The 16,926-nt window shown below is 39.3% G+C and overlaps 1 long non-coding RNA gene across 1 annotated transcript in view; it reads left to right on the top strand.

The window, feature by feature from the left end:
• The window catches only part of LOC130157468 (uncharacterized), a 136,698-nt gene that overhangs the window by 54,474 nt on the left and 65,298 nt on the right, over positions 1-16,926 (top strand). Inside the window, exons 4-5 of the long non-coding RNA XR_008824891.1 lie at positions 3,451-3,554; positions 6,216-6,285. This is a non-coding gene — a long non-coding RNA (uncharacterized LOC130157468). The remainder of the gene's footprint in view (positions 1-3,450; positions 3,555-6,215; positions 6,286-16,926) is intronic.

Here is a 16,926-nt window from a genome sequence, read left to right as displayed (position 1 = left end):
CCACGCAGCTGCAGGCTGGGGCAGGGGGCTGGGAGCTGCCGGTGGGGAAGGGCCTGGGGTGTGTGGTAGCCAAGAAGGCCAGCAGCTCCTGGCTTGTATCAGAAACAGCGTGGCCAGCAGGGCCAGGGCAGTGACCGTCCCCGTGCTCAGCCCTGGTGAGGCCGCACCTCGCACCCTGGGCTGGGTTTGGGCCCCTCACTGCAGGGGGGACGCTGAGGGGCTGGAGCGTGTCCAGAGCCGGGCAGGGGCTGGGGAAGGGGCTGGAGAACAAGTCCTGTGAGGAGCAGCAGCTGAGGGAACTGGGGCTGTTTAGCCTGGAGGAAAGGGGGCTCAGGGGAGACCTTACTGCTCTCCACAGCTCCCTGAAAGCAGGCTGTAGCAAGGCAGCTGTCGGTCTCTTCTGCCATGTAACAAGCAACAGGACAGGAGGAAATGGCCTCAAGTTGCACCAAGGGAGGTTTAGGTTGGATATTAGGAAAACTTTCTTCACCAAAAATGTTGTCAAGCATTGAACAGGCTGCCCAGGGAAGTGGTGGAATCACCATCTCTGGAAGTGTTTAAAAATTCATAGATGAGGTGCTTAGGGACATAGTTTATAACGGTTGGACTTGAACTTAAAAGTCTGTTCCAACCTAAATGAATCTATGTAATAAGTTTTATGAAGCTTTTTGTATTCTTTTTAGGTGTGCTAATCCTAATAAATATGGCATTTTTTTATTGTTACTTAGCAACCTTTCTTAAGCATTAAAAGTAATTTGTATTTGGGGGACACATAATTTTTATGGGCAGATGTGATGTTGAATGATGTCCTGTAATTCCACGTAACTAATAACATAAATTAGGGTGGTGATTATTATTTTTGTCATTAATAATTGTTGTTGTAGAGCCCTTCTTATGCAGAAGGCACATAACAAGAGCTGCAAATTGACCACATTGCTACGTTAGTCACACATGACAAGCAGTATGGCATAAATTCCCTCTCAATGTTACTTAAGGATGCTGAACATCAGGGCATGCTAAAGGTCAAGCTTAATAATGGGGTGTAAGTCTCAGTTCCCCAGAGTGAACATTTAATGTATTGAAAATTAGGATGCCTTTAGTAAGTCCCTAAACAACTTTATGCACTCAAAACTGCATCCAAAAAGTTTAGTTTATGATAGGACCCAAAAGTGTTTAGGAGGTTGTTCTCAATACTATTAATGAAAAGGGGATCAAAACAACATTCTTTAGTCTTGCACATAGGACCTGAATCTGCACTTCAGATGTTTTGGTTCATCTGTGTCATTAGCAACCATTTACAGGGATTCCTCATTGGTGATACTGTGGAAAATAAGACTGACACAAGGGCATACCTGAATTTTTGTAGCAAATAATTTTTAAAGTTTTCAATTTCCATTTCAAAGTTTTCAAATTTTCATAGTTTGTACCTCTACTTTTTGTGTCACTACCAATCTTCTGCATAGCAGGTATATACTGGTCTTCCAGAAAAAGAGCAAATTCTACATTAAATGAGTTAAGAAAACTCAAAAGGTGGACACGTCAGAGATGGCAATTATTTAAAATGTTCAGCTATGTCTGCAGAAAGCTGCCTTTAAAATGACCGTTCTTCTTTCCTGTACTAACTCATATCAAAGCAAGCTCTTAAATCAGTGCCAAAAGAAGTGAAAAGAATAATTGTGTTTAAATTTCATTTGACACTGCAAATTCCTCTCACAGTCCCATTCTCAGACTTCACTGCATCCCTTCCAAACAAAAGTCATCTAGTCCAATTGTGCAAGAATGTTTTATAAGGCTGTGAAACCAAGGGTTGGTTAACTACACCCTTTCTACAAACGATGAAGACCGTGGCAGTAATGCTTCATCCGAACTGATGATTCAGGGGGACAGTAGGAGGCAGCTGCTGAATTGCAAACAGAAACATGACTCACCCTCTCTCTGACTTTTAATAAACCCAAACCAAAACAATAATAAGATTAGAAATTACTTTCCCTACCCTCAGAATGGAGGAAGAGAGCGGCAGCTCATCTGTTCTTGCAAAATAGCTAGGTAAGTTTGTTACTGGTGGTACATGGTAAATAAACAGAAGAGTAATGCTCACCAAATAATCATGCCAAAGTAAGGTTTTACCTACTGAGAATAATTCTGAATAAAAGTGAGTTGGGAACTTGGGATTTAGCCTACTGCTATCACAGTAGTAACACCAATAATACTAATAAGTAGTTATTAACAAGGAAAACACAGTGCTAGCGCTTGTTATAAATGGTTAGCTATCAGCAGTGGGAAGCCCATGGTCGTAGTGGGAGCCCAGGGCTGGTTGACCTGCAGGTACTTGGCAAATGGAATGTGGTAGGGACACCACCACATCTCCTGCCATCAGCAGGCTGAGTGCAAGATGTAAACTACCAGACAGGTAGTACCCAAACAGGGGTAACTGCTTATTCATGGTATTGTAAAGCTTTCTTTCTACCCATTTATCCTCAGTCTGTCAGTGAGGTCCCAGTTTCTCTCTGGGACACAGTTAAGTCCAGAAGGAGCATGGCGAGCTCCTATTCAGTTCAGTGTAAAACTGAAAAAGCAGTGCTTCTGAGCACTTCTCCACCTGTATTAGGAATCCTTAAATCCCTTCAAAAAAACCAACAACTGAAATCTGTTTTTCCAAATTCAAATCTGATTCTGTTGCCACTCATATCAGTTGGGTCAGCATGCCCACTTGCACCAACACCCAGGTTTTCAGCTTTCCTTGCAAAGAAACAAAGTCCTGGACTGTACCTTCTGCTAACATCAGGAAGGCAGTTTTGGACAGGTAGAGTATCCAAACTTTAGTTTTCTAGAATTGTGCCCGTTAGCAACTAGCCAGAGTTTGGCCCTCTCAATCGGTTCACTGCCTATAAGGATGGCAGTATTATTACATTTAACATCAATCCGAAGAAAAGTAACAAAACAACAGGTTTTGCACATTTCCTGGTACCAAGGGATTACCATTTACTGCTGTTGTTATTTAGAAGTACGTATATACATATATGTAGCCTTTTTAATTCTCTGAAAAGAAATGGGAGCTGGATTACACCTGAGCAAGCTAGCCAGACAATTATTAATGTAACTAAAATAATTCATGGTTCATACCACTTTTATGACTTTTTTGTATGGTAAAGATTGATTCATTTCTCTTAGACAGTTGATATGTATATGCATGGTCCAACACTTCTACTTTGCTCCCTGCCACCACAGGAGGACTGGGATAATTTTCACATTTGCACCAGGTCAGGTATGAGGACACTGGTAGCAGTGGCCCTTTTGCTGCCACTGCAACATTTTTTGAGTTCCAAACAACTGAAATGTGGTAGATGCATCCCTGACAGCTTTAACATATTGGGAGAAATGGAACATCTCGGGAAGTTTTAGTTCAAAATTTAGCCAGCATCAGATCTGGCATAATTTTTTTTTTTTCAGAGATGAACATGTGAGTGCTTAGAAGGAAGAACTCCTGGAGACATGTAGTTGTTGAAGTTCACCTCTGATGTCATCTTAGGGCAGCACACTGAAACAACCCACAGGTACAAGGAATGCATAAAGCCTATAAGCTCTTTACCAGGTGGAAAAGCCATTCTGTGACAGCTAAGGATGAGATGAAACAAAAAAGACTAAATTCAACAAAGCACACATATGCACTTTCTGAATGAAGTTAACTGAAATGTCAAGGGAATAATCTGAGTGATAAGCAATATAGTGAGGCACACAGTAAAACCAACTTTCAAGTGTGCTTCCAGTCAGTTTATTGCTTTGAGAAAACATAATTTCAACTGTATTTTTTACACCTGCAAACTAGTTACCTGGATTAGCCTAATACCTAACATGTGCCCTGTTACTTTAGTCTCCTTACCAGTGCTGCCTGGGCTGACACCTGACTTTGGTGCTTAGAGCTCGGGCTCAGGCTGCTGTGTGTTTTGCTTATGGATTGCATCATTCACAATCTTATTTCCTTAGCTTTGCTTTCAGAAATCTATCAACACCCCCCCCCCCCCCCCCCCTTTTTTTTAGCTCTTTTTCTTCTGTAAAATGATACCTGTCATGTCTTGAAGCTCGGTAACTGTCCTTTATGTAAGCCTGCAAATTCTGTTCAGAATTCTTTGAACTTTGTTTAATCCCTTTCTCTGAATTAGCTACTTTTCATTTATAGCCACAATATTTTCCTTATGTTCTATCTCAAATGCTTTGTTTCAGTTAGTAGGACTTTTAATTTCTTACTTTGTTCTTTCTTGTATTTTAAAGTGCTCAAACCTTTCTGATTCTACTTATCATAGCCCTTGCCTTAGACATGCTTTTTTGGAGCCTCAGCTTCTCACTTCATGTATTTTCCAAGAGTTTTTTTATTTCAGTGATTACTGTCCCAATGGGTAGAGTCTCTTCTGGTAAGTAATTTAACCAAAGTTAGGGGACATTTGTGTCACTTGTGAGTTTAGGATTTAATTTCTTTTACCAATAGGCAAATCATCATTAGTTTCTACAGTGAAGATGAAAAGTATGAGCCATTCAAGTTAAACTGAGGGTCTGGAGAGACCATAGTCTTAAAAGCAGTGAATTTAGGAAAAAATGTAAACTTTCTTAGTGTGATGAAACATAATACACTCTTGTGAAATGCATTTCAAAAAATGAGAAGTGCTAATTAATCATGCTTTCAACTTAGTATATGAGTTCACTTTTCAGCTCTGACCTTAACTAAATTAGGTGGCAAACACTGCTTATTACATTACTCTTTAAAAAACATAAATTAAAAAATCTTTATATTTTGCCTTGATGAAGATCATAATGTGAATTTAAACAGTTGTAAAACTCTTCCTTCAATTACATCATTTACTCCTGCAATGACTCCTACTGAAGTCCCTGGGAGTAAGGGAATAAACCACCCAGCCCATGAGCAGGGACAGTTGCTACTCTTGTTCTTGCCATAGCTCTGTCTTGCCTGATATCCTGCTTTGTCTCTGCCAGGTTTTTTATGAAAATGAATTATCCTTTGTCAGTATGTTGTTGTTAATTTAAATAATTCTTAGCAGATTAGTGAGACACAGGTTTTCTCTGCAGAAATCCTGCTGATTAGACTCTGTGGCATACTGAACATCCAGTTATTATTTTGCTTTCAAAGACCATTTCAAAGTAATGCCTTGAATAACCAGTAGACTCTTCTAAAAAAAGGTAAAACACTTGCTACCTCCAGTATCCTAGAACAGTGGTTGCTTTCATGCAGTCTAAAATTTTAATTTTTCCACAACTTGTATGCCTTGTGGGTCTGGTAAGTTTTGTTTGTTTGTTTCATATATTGACATTCCAAACTCTCAGGTAGCTGTTCCTCTTTATTCCAAAACAAAGCAAATGGTACAAAAAAAAAAAAAAGAAAAACCCAACAAAAAAACAAAAAAAAGAAAAAAAAACAAACCAAAAACCAAGAAGGTTTGAGATTAGTAATCTCCTCATGTTCTGAGCAAACAAAAGTGATGCAGGAAAATAACTCTTCAATAAGATGCCTCAGCTTCTGTAATTGCTTTCTTTAGGCCTTTCTGATCTAACATAATCACTGTTGTGTAAGCCTTTTACTTCTGATGGACTTACTGATTTTTTTTTTCACTAGCTCTCAGCTTCTGATAAACCCTTCAATTCATGCCCCATCTTCCTGTTTCTGATATGCAGAACACATGTCAGAACAACTGCCCTAACTAGAGATGAAAAATAGTGAGAGAAACTGCAAGATGTAAGAAAGAAGTACAAACACGAATACAGTATGAGCTTTAGAATGTTAAAACTGAGAATCTAGAGATTCAGTTGTCATGTAAATGAATCTGAGATATTTTTTTTTGTTGTTCTTGTTAATATAAAATTCTTTGGGTTGTAAAAGATTCAATGAACACATGGCTGTTTCTCATTAGTGGTGGCTGTCACTAAAATGAATATGTTGCTGAGTGTTCAGTTTCTGGGAAACGTGGTTGAAACATGAGCAGCTCTCTCAATGCAGAGCTCCGAGTCAGATGTTTTCAGAGGGGATGTTCCCCATTAAGTAATGACAGAGAACCATACGGAACACATTACAAATCGAAATACTGATTGATGAAGTGCCTGTGGTCAGCTTTCTACAGAAATGAGAATTTTGAACGTATTATCACGTCAGCATGGAACTGATCTCACGTACAATTGCATTCTGTTCTCATTTCTTTTTTGCTTTGCAGTCTCACACGTGCTGTTCCAGATCACGTTTATAGCCAGCAGAACCTCGGACTGAAGGAAATAAACCATCAGGTTTGAGCTCTGGTGTTTCATTGTTTTAGCCCAGTTCACAGAAGCCCAGTAAGTCTGAGTTTGTTCTGGTAAGCTGTAAGTTCTAAGTAAGTTCTGGTTTATAGCTGGTAAGCTATAAACTCTTTCTCCGTGTAGCAGACTTCTCCCCTCCTTCCCAAGAGCCAGGAGAGGGGCCTTGGAGATTGCTGGAGCATGCCAGCACTGGGGAGGGAGAACTGGGATCACCTGGTAAGGTAGGGTAGGTCCTGTGCAGGTTTGAATGTATAGACTAAATGCTCCACTTTGCTTTCCCAAAAGCAGATGCTTTGCTTTTCCCACTTAGCTCATTTGCAGTTCAGTGAGGAAAATCAACTGGTTAATGCTGACTTCAGGGCAAGATTGCTTGGTTTGTTTGCATTCAAGTTACTTATTACTCTAGCTTCAAGTTCAGGTTTGTTTCAGATACAGTGACCTCTCCTGTTTTACACAGAAAGCAAATAGGGCTGGTCATACAAAATGTGTATAGCTATTCACTGTGTACACAGATTGCAAGTGAATGCACGTCTGAGTCACAGCACATTTAAAGAAAAATATATGGTCAAATGGTAAATTTAGAAACTGAGGTCAAAGTATCTAGCTCTTTTTTTGCCAAATGTTTCTTAAATGGTGCTTCAGTAAAAGCCTGAGCAGGAATAGACTGAGACACATATTTAGCACAGTGTTATGAACACTTGAGTATTTCTGTTTCTGAGATCACAGCATGATATTATTACAGTGTTAAGGCACATCAGGTATGAGAGCCAAGTCTTGCTTATGCCTTTGCTAATGGAAACTCATTCAAGTGAATAGAGTTGCTTGGTTTACATTAGCACAGCTGAGGCCACAGGTTGGCCCAGTACCTAAAAACCCGAATATAAGGGGAAGTAAAATCAGATGTCTACTGTGCCTAGAAATGTGAACGGTGGACTGGGTCTAAAGAGAAATATCAGGCATTGCATTAATTACATGGATAAATTTTAGGGTCTAATTTTTCATAATCGCTGATTTCAGACAATCAGAACCTGATTACTCAGAATTGTTACGAATACACAGCCCTTAGCTGAATTGTCTTAAAACTAAATCTTTGAGGCTTACAGCAAAAATTGTAAGTCTCCTAGCCTTCTTAAATTCATGTGAGGTTGTTTTTTTTTCTTTTTTGAAGAATCAGCTATGGCAAACTGTTTTCCAAGGATCTAATTTCCACCCTTCAGACCTCTACCTTCAGATGTTCTTGAAAACGCAGAACAAATGTACCTTGCTGATAAGCAGTTTGTTAGTTTTCACTTTGTATTTATTCATGGCAGAAGTCTGTATTGGTAAATAGGCAAACAATAGTGTTTAAGTGCTTAATTAATTCAAAGGATAAATAAATGTAGAATAAAATGAGGAAACGTATACAAGCAGCTGTTCAAGGATATCAGATCTTAAGCTATCCATAACATTTTTTCATAATTATTTCAGTGTTCTTCCTCTGTTATTAAAAAATATAATGCAGACATTATAATGATCAGTAATTAGCTGAGATTCTACTACCTTCCTGATATTTTTTCATGAATTACTTAAAGTCTTTTTGATAATGGTGGATAGTCATTGGCAACAGACACAGACTTTTAATGGGGCTGAAGGGCTTCATGGCAGGAGGAATGCTAGGAGAGCTGCAACCATCATTCAGATCACCTTCCTTATGTACAGTTTTCTTACCATACGAGAAGACCCTACCAGTCTTCATGGCTGAGCTTCCTCCATACCTTTATACCAGAGCTGTGAGCTCTGTTCTCAGAAAAGATTGTTGCTTTTTACTTTTGGTACCATCCAGAATGCAAGTCTGGGCTTAGATGGGTGTTGTAGTTTAACCCCAGCTGGCAACTAAGTCCCACACAGCTGCTTGCTCACTCAGCTCCCTCTGTTCCTGAGGGATGGGGAGGAGATTCAGCAAAAACTTAAAACTTCTGGGTTGAGATAAGAACAATTTCATAATTACAATTGTTATTATCATTATTATATTTTAATGAGAGAGAGGGAGAAAGGAATAAAAGCCAAAAGGAAAAAAAATCAAAAAACCCTCAAGTGATGCTCATTACAATTGCTCACCACCTTCCGACCAGTGCCCAGCCAGTACTCAAGCAGCAATTGGCAGGCTTCGACCGACTCCTCACAGTTTATGTACCGAGCATGACATCATATGGTATGGAATATCTCTTTGGCCAGTTCGGGTCAGCCGTCCTGGCTGTGTCCCAATTTCTTGTGCCACTCCAACCTTCTTGCTGGCAGGGCCTGCAAGACTGAAAAATCCTTGACTTAGTATAAACATTACTTAGCAACAAATGAAAACATCAGTATGTTATCAACATTATTTTCATACTACAAATCTAAAACACAGCCTTGCACAAGCCACTGAGAAGAAAATAAACTGTGTGTGATACTGAAACCAGGACAACTGGGCACAGATCAGGAAAGACTCACTGAGCTGGTATCTGGCATGAGCTTCAGATCTCATGTTATCCTGTAAGTCTTGGAGGATCAAATACTCCAGAGTCCTCACTGAGACTGCTTCGCCCAGCCTAAAATGAGCAATAGGAGCCATTCTTACTGGGACAAGAGAGCAGCTCAGGTAAGGAGAGGGAAATGTTGACGGCATATTCTCAAATCTTGTGTGAATCTCCAGAACTGTCAGCATGAGATATTCCCATAGTACTCTGTTTGGCCTGGGACAGATGACTGAGTCTTTGGTGCCAGAAAAGATTAGTACTGGACAACTGGGTGCCAGCTAGCATAGGCACACAACCACGTTTCTGGCAGTGTATCCAGACGATCGGTTTTATGACTTCTAGACTTGTTCTGCAATGGCATGAAGCAAGGGTTCCCTGTCTCCTAAAGCTGCTCAAACCAGGGCTGAGCAGGCTTGTCACACAAACCCATGGCCATGCATTTGAGCTGCTCTCCTGAGCTGGAGCTAGCACTGATGTGAATGCATGGTGAACAAGCTTAGAGAGAGATCAGTCAAATGGGTTTTCTGCAGGCCAAGGCCACATTTTTCCTTCTAGCACCAGGCACCATCAATCTCATAGACTATAACAATGCACTTGAGGTTTTCCCATGAATCAGATAAAACAAGGAAATTCCTCTTTCTGCTTCCACTGAAAGTTTCTAAGCTTCTGGTGGGACCTAAATCAGGGAATTAAAAATCTAGATATTATTGAATTTATGTTCTCCAGGACTCAGTTTGTTCTTGTATACATGAAGATAACAACATCATTTTGTCTGAGATAAAAAAGCTCAGACATCATTATATATATTGCTGTAGCTGTTCTTACTATTTTCCACAAGTATAGGTTATGGAGAGAGAAGATTTGCCAATATAATTAGCATTATTACAGATTTCTGTTTCTTTTTGTTACTGTATCTTCAGAATGGCTTTGTCTGATTCTGTTCCTTTGAGGAGGATTGCTTTATCTTTTTAAGTTGCCAATTCTTACACATTTCATCAGTCTTAAAAATAATATTTTCAAAATGCTCAAGTAACTTAAGACCTTGTCTCTTTCTCAGATGTGATCTGGTGCTTACATGTAGGCCTGGAAATGCTATTACCTGCCAAAATTCTAGTGAAACTGGTGTGATATAGACATCTAAGACTTCTGAGACTTTTGGCCCTTTTGGTCTCCTATAGAAGATCTGGCACCAGTACAACCATTTAGGTTACTGGTATGTGTTATTATTGAAAAACATCCCAGTACAACCACATTTATAGACATAAAGACATCTGATGTTGTTGCTTCCCTGTACTGCTGTTTCCTTTCTAGATTGAAATAGGTGATACTTCTAAGAGTGCCAGTGTAACTGCATCAATATTAAATGTTGCATTAACTATATCTGACATCTTGTTGAAAGTTGTGATATAGGCTCCTAAGTGCTAGTCTGTTTTGAAACCAAGATTTAAGGTCTAATTCCACAAAACTTCTTTGCTGTCTTTGTAGATTGGGGCATTTTTTTATATTTGACTCTCCTGAAATTTTTCACAGTTCGGTTTATGCTGCCAAATAAGATCAGGATTCAGACTTTGGGTAGGACTTTGGGTATTGTTATTTCTGTCTCATAATAACGATATGACAAGGATTAGGAACATTGTGAATGTAGAGTAAGGCTTGCAGCTTTTGGAGCAGAACTAGCTTTCACCAGAAGTGAGTCCGTGTTTAAGTTGCAGTTCTTTTATGGGGCTTATTTTGAGCTTCCTTAGAATTTGTGAGCAGTCATCTGAGAACTAATCAGCATGGCTGCCTAAAATGTAAGCAAAAGTTTTTAGATGTGGTGGGCAGATCAGATTGGATATGAGTTCTAAGAATGCACAAAATTAAGTCAGCTTTATTTAGCAACAGAATGGTTACTGCAGAGTGGTAGAACCACACGTGACTTGTCTCCAATATTGCAACACCATTAACCAGAGAGATTGGACACAGAGATGACTGTTCTTGGCCTTGCTATGAATACCAGTAAGATGTCTAACCATTGCCAGTCATGCTGTTTCTCAGCTCATGTGTTAATCATATACAGAAAAAAAAGAAAAAAAAAGAAAAAAAAATCAAAATTCTGGTTTTCCCTACTGTCACACTGAGTAGCACCTAACTTGCAGCTGGTGGATTTCCACAGGCCACTCCAGGACTCCTCCCATCAGAACACCACACCTGGTTAATCATGTCTGGCCATCAGGTAGTAACTTTGGGCCTACTGGTTCAATGGGAAAACTGGTTTGGACCCAAGCTTCCCTATGACTGTCACAGTCGCAGTGTCTCTGTATCATTCATATATTGATCTCCAGTCTCTGTCCCATTACAGTATTGATTATCTAACATTAATAATTACTTTTTTTTTTTTTAGTACCATGGAGTTTCCACTACCTTTTGCTTTTCTGGAATCATGTGGGACACCCACTCCTAAAAGAATCCCCAGACCCCCTCTTTTTATGTCCATCTTCTCTGTATGGTGCAAACCCATCTTTGCTAGAAGGGCCAGCAGTTGTTGAAACCTCATCATGCATTATACAGTTATATTTCTTTTTATCCCTCTGGGGTTTTTTTGCTGAATTGTCTGATTACTGAAAAGCATGAAAGACAGAAGGAGAACATTAAGCAAAGGTGGACTTCTTTCTTTTTCTCAGGGCCACTCAGCTCCCAAGAGATCTGAAACAAGAGTCCCACTTCTGAGTCCCACAGCAAGAGTGTGTTTTTCTGTAAATGCTCTCTCATTCTCTCTTGGTCTCACTTGCTTTAAAGCATACATCTGACACAAATTAATCTGCAGGGTTTTTAGTCATTTCCCATCCGCTGCTAGGGCAAATTAGACTTGCTGATGTTGTTTTGGCCTAACCCTGAAGCAGCATGAAAGGAATGGCCCAGAGGGAGAGCGAGCATGTTCTCCTTGGCTCTTCTTCCCTGTACTCTCTGGCCTGTTTAACAAAAAAATGAGTTCAATTGGCCTGAAAGGCACTGGGAGATTGAAAACCCCTCTGTAGTACCTTAAAGAACCAAAATTACTTAATTAATGTGGAGGCCATTATGTGCGGTTACCGTATGAATAAGTGGACTGCCTGAGTTACAGAGCAGGAAAGAGGAGAGGATATCTGAGGTCAGCCTTGTCAGGGTAAAGGAATCCTAAACAATGAGGGCATTGGTTTAAGATTTGAGGAAGAATTTGAAAAAAAAGGCCCTGAGAGTGAAATTAAATGAAGCATGGGAGAGTATTAGTGGAGATTAGCAGTGCTGTGAAGGAACCCAGAGCAGACTGCCAATCGCCCCTAAGCACAGGCAGCTTTAACTGGGCTGCTGCAGACAGGAATTAGGCAGTACACTGCTGGAGTTTGACTGAAAAGTATTTTCTTGAGCAATGTTAAAGAGTTTCTTTTCCATCCCCCCTCTCTTTCATTGACTTCTGAAAGTGAACATGCCCCTTTCGGCTGCATTTATTTTTTTTTTAACCAGGCAGACTTATGACAGAAGTAGAAAAAACAGAGTCAAGATTTTAAAAGCACTCTGGCACTCTCAGTGTGAATGTGAGATTCACTTAGTAGCAAAGGTTGTCATTGTGAACATACTGCTTCAGATGTAAAGAGGACAAAGCCTACTGAAACTAATTAAATTAATGGCTGTGTTTATAGTTGAAGTTGGTGAAGAAACTGATGACATGCATTTGTTCACATATAGAATAAATGGATGGTTACTTGTTTAGTGAAAATTAGATTATTTTTCTGAAATATAAATACTTACAGTGATGTAAATTTTTCAGAATTCTTTGATGCTATTTTGAGATTTTTCTCTCTGGAGTTTATCTTATTAGCCGTGCTTTCTAGAAAGCAGTACCTGTGGTAGAACAAGCATCCACAGGACAAGAACCAGCTGAAGGCTGGCATATTTCAGAAGATTTTGGCTACAGTATTTATTTTCTCGACTTTCGTTTCATTCACTTTTTTTTTTGAAAGAGTATTCACTGATGTGTTCTGGAGCAACAATCCTGACTGCTAGATAAGAATTCCTAGCACTTTTCTTACCAGCTACAAAAAAAAATTGTTGCTAAAAGCAAGGGGAGAGAAAGTGAATCATCCCTCTGAAAATACTTCTATTGTGTGTACGTTTTCCAGAAGACAATGGACTAGATCTTGAGTAACATTTGCAGAGCTATCCACAGAATCCCAAGTTGAGACCTGCCAGAGCTTTTAGCAATTCAGGGATCATATTTAGACCACATCCTTCAGTTATAACTAATGAACCCAGTTGACTATGGATTGGTAGTGTCTTACAGCCTTGGAGAATAGTCATTCAGTGCTTTGGTGTTAAATGCTGCTGTACGGTGATATGCAACAGCTGGTTGTATGGACATAATCTTAATATCCATCTTTGGAAAGCAGCATTGTATCCTTCTTTACCTCTTTATTCCTAAAGACTGAAAGTAATCTTGTATTTTACAACAGTAACTCTCAGTCACTGGGGCTTAGCCTTCCAAGGCAGCTCTGGAGGTGGCAAGAGAACCTGTGTGCCTAAACTGCCTCTGAGGAATGAACTGAAAAGCTTAAGTTGCCTAGTGAAGAAGCATACTTAAAACTTCACTGATTCATGTCCCTAAAACATTTAGGTGCCTCTGGGAAGGGGGTGGGAGTGGAGCCCTGACTGTTAATAATACTAATAGTTTTCAAGTAACACTGAAATTGAAACACTGACTGGTGTTTTAAATTGAAGTGAATTGGTGGGATCCACACAAATGGTGCTTCACTGCATATACTGCATTTCAGAAGCAGATTGGATGACATTTTCCAATGTTCCCTCTGCAGCAATTGTTTCATTCCTCTGCAAAAGAACAATTTAAGTAATTGAATTTTCCCTCAGGATAGGAAAAAATTACCACCCTCCCAGCCTCGTTTTTGTTTTCCCTTCTATTAATTTAATTGAAACCAAAATTGTTTGAAATATTAAATACCATTGGAGGCCTCCCATTACTAAGGCTAGAGCTGTGTGGGAAATGCTTTTCTAACCTGCAAAACTTCTGCATTTTCCTGAACATTCCTGTTCTGCTCTGAGATAAAACCAAGCCCCTTTAAAGGCAGGAGTACGTGTGCTTCTGTTTATGTATGGGTGTTAACATTATGAGAGTGGTGTGTAACCCCCTGAAGTTTCAGCTTCAAAATACCTTCCTTTTTTTTTCCTGACCAAAGAAAACAAAAAGAAAAAATAAGAAAAAAGTGAATTGTTCCATGATTTCATTCTCTATCCAGAGCATGAGCAGGCTTGTTAGCAGGGCACTGCCTTTCAGCTGAGTACTCTGCAGGTTAATATAAAGGGCATCAGAAGTCTGAAATTAGTAGGAACCAACACAGAGCATGGCCCCACAAGTGCTTAGCCAGACTGCCTTCCAAACATACCTTGCAGACTGGCTGAGCAAGAATTAAATTCCCCTTGGAAAGCAATGTTGCTTTGGGAGACTTGTGACTCACTAGTCACCTGGTCTGTAGCTGTCATGCAGGACTTCCCTGGTAGTTTTCCAAGCTGGGCCTGACTAATATGTTCTGCCTGGTCTAATGAAGTGCATGCATGTGGCTTAAGCTGGACTTTGCAGCGAAGCAGAGGACGTGCGTTCTGGCAGTCAGCTGCGGGCCCAGCTGAGGGGCAGAACTTTACCTGTTGTACCAGAGATGAGGCCAGTCCCACATCATGGCATGTGAATTTAAGACACAGCAGAAACAGGTCAGGAAGCCCTCCAGACAAAACCCCTGACCAAACCTGTTTTGTGTTTCCGCAATATTATTGTTTTTTTACATAAAAAAGAAAATCACACCATATAAATGAGAAACAAAGATAGGGTTGTTTTTTGCTTAACTCTAGAGCTAAAAAAGCTGACGGAGGAATAGCACGCCCTTTAAACAGCCTGCATTGCTTCTGGTAACAGTAACATATGTGATACTCCTGCTAGTTCTGAATTGACCATGGAGTTACTCAACATATCCTCCTGTATTGCAGCACTGATTGCTCAACATATGGCCTAAATAGAGTTCACAGCTGAGTATGACTTTCTGTTAATGTAATGTATAATGACTAAATTTTGCCAAGTATTAATCTAATCAGCACTGGAGGACACGTTTAGTTAAGAATGCTTTTTTTCTAAACATGTTGCAGGCAATATATTCCTGAACCATAAACTGTCCTTGTTTCTCCACTCCCATCTGAATAAAACACAGTAACTTTTTATTGAAAGATTTTTGTGTTACTTCAAACAGACTTTAACCCTGACACTGCTTCTTAATGAAATCTAATTACAGAAATGTGATTTCATTTTGAGAGGTTTTCTGCTGTCCTTGCCAGTTCATAGCAATTAGAAATCCTTTCCCTCTGAGCTCACATAGAAGAGAGACTCATATTACTTAAACTTTCAAGTCGCCTTTTTCATGTGTGAACCACAAATATATTAACTTTCAATGATTCACAAATTAAGCTAATAAAAATAAAAGCAGGGAGGCTGGTAGCTTCATACTTTCTAAGAGTTTGGGAAGGTTTTGTTGTGTTGGGTTTTTTTATTTATTTTAAAAAACTGGAAACCAAGTAAAGTCTCAAGAAAAAATGAGCAAAAACTACATAGTTCTTTTAAAGAATTCAGAATAACTAATCCATTATTAAGATTCCTTTTATTGGCTGGTGTTCCTTGTAATTGGTTAAACTACTTAAGGAAGTATTTCAATGCAATCATTAGCATAGAAAGCTTGTTTGTGCCTTTTGATCATTGATGCTATCAGGGAAGAAGTTGGATTTTATTATTCTTGAGAAGGATGAGTAGAGTTCTGACTGCCATCCATGCTTCTTGCTTGTAACATAATATATCTAAGATCCTTAAGTTGCATATAGATATCATCTTACTTCCTCTCATCAAATGTTTTCATAATAAATGCCCTTTTTGTACTATTTATTATACACTATCCAGTGAGCTCCTTGGGAATCAAATAATTTAGAACCAAGGGGGAAAGAACACATTCTCTTTTTTGTTGACTATGTGGACTATATTATGCCCTCGAGATAAATACTAGCTTTGGGATTTTAATGAAGTATCTGACTTTCTATGATTCAGTGTGAATAGTTGTAGGAGCTAAATCATCTGCCATCTGGATTTCATCTGTTCATATTTGACCTAGGTCAACAAGGTCTACCAGAGTAGGGATAAAGAGGTATTTATGCAAAGAAATGCATCAGCTAGTTTTGGTTTGGCAGGTTTACCAGCACGTTCTTTTGCTATGAAAATTGAGAAGAAATCCTCTCAGGTAAAGCTTTCCTATGTTTCTAGTGCTTCCAGCCTTGAGACACTGTTGCCTTACTGGATTTTGCTTTTGGTTCTCTCAAATCAGCCCAGAGGTGAGATGCTTGCCATGAAGAATGTCAAATTAAAAGCTGGCTGGTCTGAGAACACTTTAAGAGTACCCAAAATAGTCCATGGCATTTGTCACAGGCTAAATTCATTCTTAGTAGTGAGCAAGTACTGTAGCAGTGCTTGGTCCTTAGTGACACCTGGTAGCAGAAATCAAGGGATTCTAGTTTTTAGCCTAAATTGCTTAGAAACTATAATTATACTGTCATGGATATGTAGTTGTACCTTTTCTGGACTGAAACCAGTGAGAACTTCATACTAAAGAAATCCATTATGGGTGCACACGTGAAGCTGAAATTTTGATCGGGAGAGAAACTGTACCATTTGTAGAGTCCTCCTGTCCTGGGTAGTGGCCAACAGTCAAGCTGACTTTGAAAAGTCTGTCAAAGGTACTGTCAAAACATTCTTTGTTAGGTAGTATAGGGACATTTTATGTTAATATGCTTCGGAGTGAGGCTAGAAAGTAGTTTTTAAAAACACACTTGTTACTGATTTCAAAACTGTGTTTGGTGAATCATTAGCTCACGTTGTCCTCATAGGTAATCCCCATTATTTGGTCTGACTTTTAAAATGCTGATGGGAGCACACCCACATAAGCAGAGCTGAGCGAATAATGAAACAGTGAATAATTTATCTGATACATTTTAGTTACTTTCAGGATGTTTGCAAGAAAATTGATTTGGAAGGGTTAATATTTTACATTGATAAACAACTACTAAGTCCTGGAAATAA

The sequence above is a fragment of the Falco biarmicus genome, chromosome 12 (genome assembly GCF_023638135.1).
Source record: "Falco biarmicus isolate bFalBia1 chromosome 12, bFalBia1.pri, whole genome shotgun sequence".
Lineage (NCBI taxonomy): Eukaryota > Metazoa > Chordata > Aves > Falconiformes > Falconidae > Falco > Falco biarmicus.
The sequence above is the reverse complement of the archived record's forward strand: the minus strand, read 5'-3'. Positions and strand labels throughout refer to the sequence as shown.